The sequence below is a fragment of the Callorhinchus milii genome, unplaced genomic scaffold, assembly GCF_018977255.1.
Source record: "Callorhinchus milii isolate IMCB2004 unplaced genomic scaffold, IMCB_Cmil_1.0 Scaffold2, whole genome shotgun sequence".
In the NCBI taxonomy this organism is placed as follows: Eukaryota; Metazoa; Chordata; class Chondrichthyes; order Chimaeriformes; family Callorhinchidae; genus Callorhinchus; species Callorhinchus milii.
In genome coordinates, this window is record NW_024704743.1 from 63,483,795 (window position 1) to 63,489,794 (window position 6,000).

The following is a 6,000-nucleotide window of genomic DNA, read 5'->3' on the forward strand; positions in this document are numbered from 1 at the left end:
ATCGTATCAGTTAACACGGAGAGCACTGTATTTAATCTGCTCTATGAGCCAAAATACTCCATTCAGTAGAGCAAGTCATTTGACACTGTATACCTGAAACGTCGTAATTTTTGCCCTAAAACCAATGTCTTAAAAATTTAGCATTGTGCAGAATTTTCTGAAAAATTCTTAAATTCAGTCTTGATTTGGAAGCTGGATTTCTTCCGTTCTATTTGGGCATTGTAGAAAACTGCCGTCTAAATGAAACATTGTCCAAAAATTTGCCTGATACAGTATTACATTTTAACAACAAGTTGTATTTATATAGCGCCTTTCACATCAGGAGGACAAGGCAATGGCTTTAAAACATATACCATTAGAAACTTTGGGCTTCAAGAGAGGTTACATTAATTTCAAAAGACATATACAGTTGGATTTAGATCTTTGGAACATTAAGTTTCAGTGAGGGGCCCAGACTGAATTTTGCTGCACATTCATTATAAAGCAAAAATATTCTATGGTTCTTCAATTGAAAGAACGCTTGAAAGCTCATCATTAAACCATGTTATTCATTAGAGGTGGATCAATAATAATCCTTGCATTTGCAAGGAGCATGCTTTTCAGTGATTCAATAATGTTTGAATAATAAGCCAATAAAGCAGGGATGAATCACTGCTCACACAGCCAGAAATAAGTTTGGGCCACTTATTCCTGCTTGCTTAATAAAACCCCATGGTGCTGATCTTAAGTCTGCAGACCTGTGGGTGAAGTCAATCTTCAGAAATCTGTGGGAAAGAGGGAGGGGGGAAATCAGTCCTATACCTGTTTTTAAAGAATGCTTCAAGGCGCATTTTAACCATATTTTCCATCCATGTGTTATTGGATATTCTACATAACATTATGTAATTAGAAGACATTACATATTACAATGCCCCCTCTCATCCCACACAGGTTTGAAAAATTACACATTCCCTGCCATTATAAAGTGTTACAAATCACACCAAGAATGAATGACAGGTTCTGTGGTATAGTTGCTAGAGTAATCACAGTGCTTTTAATTTAGTCAGATCACGGGGGCACGCAAATATCACAGAAATTTGGAAGGAAGTTTAGCATGGAGATGGAAACTCTTTGCTTGACACTGTACGTGCTAGAACATCTTCTGACATTGGGAAATTAAACTTTCAAGTGCCATTCATAATCCAGCCAACAACGCTTACAGATCGAATCAATGCACTTTCTGGGTCGCTAAATTGTGGGACAAGAGGAGAAGGCACACAGAGAAGACATCAGAGCAGTTTGTCAGCACTGTGTGCTTTTTTTACAGAAAACAATTTGAGGTGTTTGACGAGTAACAAGATCAACAGCAAAACTTTAAAGCTGAGAAATGTTTTGGTTCGGCACTGCAGATTTGTTAACATTTGTTCACATTCGGACAAAGAGATAAAACGGTTTTCTTATAAGGCAACCATTAAAAATAAACAAAACGAGTTAGCGTTTCCAGGCAGGCATGTATGTTTGCTCACATTTCACTTTAAATAAAATGAATTCACCAATCACAGCGCATGTAATATGCAGGAAATATTAAATGAATCATTCAGATCCCAAATTTCTTTTCAAATGTTCCAAACGGAGTAAGATTTGAGGAGAAAACAAACATTATTTATTAGACAACTGTTATCAAAGGATTTGAAACTTTGCCTGGGAACATCATTAATTTGACTCTCACTGAGCTTGGCACATTGTGCTATGTCTTTATAATAATGTTTTAAGGCTTTTCAATCAAGCTGGATTTTATGTCAATGACTGGAATGGGTACTTTTCTATTTCAGTGACGAATCTTGCTTACTGATACTTCCTAAAAATTAACATTCCTTACTTGGTAATTGGTGAGATGCTCCAAAACTAGTAACTTAACTGGAAAATCCATGTTGCTTTCATAACAAAGCTTCTGACTGAAAAAATGTTTTTTAAAAAAATTCCACTCACCTAGGAAAGAAATTCCACCCAGCTCGAGATGTATTTTATGAATGTAGAATCATAGAGTCCAAAATTTGGTACATTGTTGAATTCAGTCTCAACTTTGAAGCCAAGTGTCTGTAGTTCATAAAAGAACTTACAGAAAACAGGCCTCAAAATGAAGACGATGTTTAAGTTTGCATCCTCTGAAATGCTAACTGCAGGTAAACAGAATAAAACTCTTTTACTCCCTAATGACTCAGTGAGTGAATATGCCACATCACGTTATTCCGAGCCATTTAGACCAGGAAGGTTCCAGCTTCAATCCCTGCTCTGTGCTGAGTTAGCTGATAGTAGCTTTAATACTGCATCATCAGGGAAGTTAAGAAAAGTCATTCAAGTGTTCCTGCTTCTGAACACAAGCCTTGTTGAAAAGTGCACACTTGGATACCATGTCAAGCCAGGGTCAGGCTAAACTGTAATTCCCCTTGCACTTACAACATCTACATACACGCAGTCTGATGGGCACTCACGCAAAAAAATGTCCACTTGGATGAGGCAACAAAGGACGGCCAGTGCCCATGAAACTTTGGCATCAATAAGCTTTTTGGGAGGAAGTGTTTGTGGGAGGAATAGATAATAATTGGGGGGCGGGGGCAAAGACAATCCATTCTCAATATAAGGTAATATAAAGTCACTTTCTCAGTTGCATTGGTACAGAATAATTTGTAATATTGTATATCAAAACTAATGTGAATCTCTGAATCCTACAAGATTAGTGTATGGTAGCACAGCACAACGGTGTGTTTATTTGATGCAGAGTGGAAGATAATTTTCTCTCAGGATTCCTAGTGGTTGGGGAAGAAAACAAATTAGAAAATAAATCAACCCCTCTTGTGCATTCCTGAGCGGCCAATTCAAGCGCAATTTTGGTAGGAGTGTTGAAACTCAGCAGTTCATTGTATGTGAAGGGAGCCCCTGCCGAGATACCCAACCTAGTATGTCACGATTACCAATTTGCTCTGGCGGGCAAGCTGCCCGAGACCACAGCACTAAACCTGACTTGTAATGAAATCCCAACTGAGTTAGCTGATATTAGCCTCGGCAGCAACGGGGACACCACTGTGGCTTTAGCATCACAAGGAAAGGTAAAGAAAAAACAATCAAGTATTCCTGCTTCTCATCACTATCCTTGCTGGAAAGTGTACAAGGACCCTCAGTGTGATCTGGATACTCTTAAGCATGGTGATGGGTTTCTGCATGCATTAAGGATCTGGTTAACCAAAAAAAAACTTGCATTCAACTCGTTGTAATAGGCTTTGAGCCTTTCAGCAGATAATAGTACTCGCCAGAGGCTACTGCTTAAATGGACCTAAGAGTCTGTAGGAGCAGAAGAGACAATGACATTGCATCTCATTGCATTTCCTAGGGACGTCTTCCAGGCGTGAAATGCGCTATACAAATACAATTTTGCATTGTACTGTATTGCATCTGGGCAGTCCCAAACTCATGCAGCTAATCCCCTTTGGCACTGCAAACCTTTCCAATTAAAAGTGATAAATTATACTTGCGAACTCTATTGATAATGTTGGTTACATTTCAATCTTAATATATCCAACAACATTTTTGTCTTATTTTTCCATGATATCCTATGATAATAGTGAAGTTATCTGCCTGAAACATGGTAACATGAGTAAAGTATGTTACAGGAGTATTATTGAAATAAACAAATGTTAACTGATCTTTCATATCAGAGTGAACAGTGATAAATCCATCACTGCAGCATGCAGGAAACATCCTAACATCTCCTAAAATTATTTTAAAGAATTTCTTTAGCAATAAAGTCTGATAAACATTTAAAAATGTCAATACAGCATGTAATTGACTTTATGTACAGTATTTTGTAACAGGATTTGGTAACTTATTTCATACTGTGGTAATACAACCCAGCTTTGACATTCCCATGTTTGCCTGAAAAATAAGTCTGCAAACTGTATTATTTACTGATGAAGGTTTTCAATATATTAGAATAATTGGATTGCAGCACAACCTGTGAAATTCACCTGACTTCATATCATACATAAAATATGCAACTTTTTTGAAAGCCAGTCCAGTTTCCATAAGCAAACCACAGTTTAAAAGTATATTTACAATAAAAAATGTTCGTAGACATCTCATCTTCTTCCATTATTTTTGGTGTTGGCATCACTAACTGGTGTCTGCGTACCTCGGATGGCGGCTGAGTGTCCCAATATTTCCTGAAAGGTATCGTGTATCATTACTGAAAATGGTGAATGAAACTACTGAGGAGGTCTGCTGTTCCTATCAGGCAAGTCACTTAATCCAAGTACTTCACACATTTTAGAAATATGCTATTCCAGCATTACAAATCGATCTACCATACCAAGGAACATGAAGTCTCTTTACAAACAAAACCAGACAGCATACATTTGGCTGTGGGAAACATTGCGTCAACAAACTGTGAGGCAGTCACTTGAGTCACACTGTAAAACTAAACATTTCTGTGTCAATAACTATTTGCTTGGCTTCCCAAAAATTCAATTCTTCATGCAATTTTTTTTCAGTAATGGCATAGCATTTTGCGGAAGGGTATTAAAAGCAAAAATTAAAAGCAAACGGATGCATGTGAGCAGTCCAAATATTTCATTTCATGGCAAAATATTTCAGTTTTACAGTAAAATATTAATTTTAATCTCCTGAGAGTCGTTTGTACCACATTGATAAGGGAACAGAATTTAACACTCAATTTTCATTTAGAACTAATTCCGATAGATTTTTGTTTACATTTATTGTAAAGAATATCCAAATGCATCTCACCCATCTGTTTGCCAATGTTTTGAATTCAATTTAAAATATACCTTCTCATAGAAATATATGAAGGGAAATTGTATAACACAGAAATGCAAGTACGAGTTTGGATTTAGCAATTCCACATCTGGTTCCATTAAGGCTGCTGCAGGTTTTAAAAACATTTCTTAAATACTAATAGATCTACAGTGAGTTCACTCTCTCGGTTTCATGTAAAAACTAGACCAGCAAAATGTAATGGCTCAGAAATAGCTTGGTTGTACAAAATGACTGTCATTTTCCATTGTCTTATTAAAATATTCTCCAAAATTTAGTGCAAATATATATAGGTTTGTTTTCTTACACAAGTGAGCCGAGATGTGTACCTTGTACAGCATTGGTTGTGATTGGCCTTTCAATGAGAGCAAACCTTCACTGTTTCATGTGTGACACCCTTTATACAGTGAGCACTGGCTCCCTGTAAGAGATTGCCTTCCTGATGAAACCAGGAACATCATGTAAACATCCAGTTCAGCATAATAAAAGATAAACACATTTGATGAATTGCAATGAAGAATGAGTAACAAACTGCACGCTTTGAAGCTGTTTCGTCTGACATTCGGGAAAAGGAATGTAAGCAGACTAAAGGCACACAGAGACCCTGGTCCACAGTCCTTGCCAGCTGGTCCAATCTGCCCTTTCAGAGTTCAGTCATCAAAAGACGTTTCATCATCTTTTCTCTCTCCAGCTCGCGCCTTAAATTATCGACACTGCAAGTAACAGATATTCTATGGTTACAAAAAATACTTTCACCAAAATATTAAACACATAAGTGATAATGCAGTTAGCAAATGCAGCTGTTGATTTATTAATTCATTGATGGTTTATTTCTTTATCCACCATCACTTAGTTCCAATACAGCACTTAACCTTGTGTTTGATTAGGAACTTTGGTGAGTTTCTATCAACTAGTTAAGGGTTAAATAGTCTTAAAAAGAAGCACATTTTTACCAGAACCAGCACATTAAATGATAAGTCATGAAACGTAGCAAGATAACCTATGTCAGCAATGTGAGGGTTAACAAGCCATCAAAGCACATCATACCCAGATCAGCAAGGTAAGGGTTAACAATTCTTGAAATATAGCAGGAGACTCTGACTAGCAGTGTAACTTTTAACAAGTACTTAAACATTAACTGCATCAGTGTGAAATTACGTTTTGCAATAATTCATAAATGCAGTGGTCACCACAAAC